Below are 1,233 nucleotides of genomic sequence, written 5' to 3' on the forward strand. Positions count from 1 at the left end.
TTTCAGACAAGGAGTGTAGACCAATGCTGATATTCTCTAAAGTCTAGGAGACAGTTTTAGGAAGAAAGGTATTACAAATATTTGCAATTAAAATATTTTTGAAATATTTTGTTGAAAATAAAAAAATTTAAAGGTATTATATAAAAAAATAAATAATGGGCATAAATCTTTGTATCCAATTGATTCAAAATCTCCATTACCATCTTTGGTTTGATTTCTCTCTCTCTCTTTTTCTTTTTACGCTTTTACTATTCTAGGATGAATCCTCCATGTTCTTCCAGTTTGGCCCATCAATTGAACAGCAAGCTTCCGTAATGCTCAACATCATGGAAGAATATGACTGGTACATCTTTTCTATTGTCACCACCTACTTCCCTGGCTACCAGGACTTTGTAAACAAGATCCGCAGCACCATCGAGAATAGCTTCGTGGGCTGGGAGCTAGAGGAAGTCCTCCTGCTGGACATGTCCCTGGATGATGGAGATTCTAAGATCCAGAATCAGCTCAAGAAACTTCAAAGCCCCATCATTCTCCTTTATTGCACTAAGGAAGAAGCTACCTACATCTTCGAAGTGGCTAACTCAGTAGGGCTGACTGGCTACGGCTACACTTGGATTGTTCCCAGTCTGGTGGCAGGGGATACAGACACAGTCCCCTCGGAGTTCCCCACTGGGCTCATCTCAGTATCGTATGACGAATGGGACTATGGCCTCCCTGCCAGAGTGAGAGATGGAATTGCCATAATCACCACCGCCGCTTCTGACATGCTGTCTGAACACAGCTTCATCCCCGAGCCCAAGAGCAGTTGCTACAACACCCATGAGAAGAGAATCTACCAGTCCAATATGCTGAATAGGTGAGTGTGGACAGAGGGCACATGGCAGTGGAGATGAGAGGAGAGCTTCGGAGACTGGGGTTGGAGGCTCAGAAGCTGTGGCAGGAGCAGTTCAAGACAGCAGCAGGGTGAAGGCTGCCCTCTGGGGTGGCAGTGGGGCGTGATGGCAGGAGCATTTCAGATCCAAACCTTGCTGTGCTGTGTTCTCATTCTAAGAAAAACAAAACAACTCTCACTTATTGAGCACTTACTACGTGCTAGACGTTACTTTAAGTATTTTGCATTTTAACTTCATTTAGTCCTCAAAACAACTCTATTAGGTGGGTTTTTAAATTGTGTCCATTTTACAATACAAGAGAATAAGGCTTGTAGGTGTAAATTGCCCAGAGTCATGCTGC

At 43.5% G+C, this 1,233-nt stretch overlaps 1 pseudogene across 1 annotated transcript; it reads left to right on the plus strand.

The window, feature by feature from the left end:
• The first annotated feature begins 257 nt into the window (after positions 1-257).
• On the plus strand, positions 258-1,009 carry LOC103584478 (annotated as a pseudogene). Its single transcript, XR_549979.1, has one exon. The product of XR_549979.1 is annotated as a glutamate receptor ionotropic, NMDA 2B pseudogene (transcript).
• The last annotated feature ends 224 nt before the right edge of the window (positions 1,010-1,233 follow it).

Source organism: Galeopterus variegatus, unplaced genomic scaffold, assembly GCF_000696425.1.
Source record: "Galeopterus variegatus unplaced genomic scaffold, G_variegatus-3.0.2 Scaffold60324, whole genome shotgun sequence".
Classification (NCBI taxonomy): domain Eukaryota; kingdom Metazoa; phylum Chordata; class Mammalia; order Dermoptera; family Cynocephalidae; genus Galeopterus; species Galeopterus variegatus.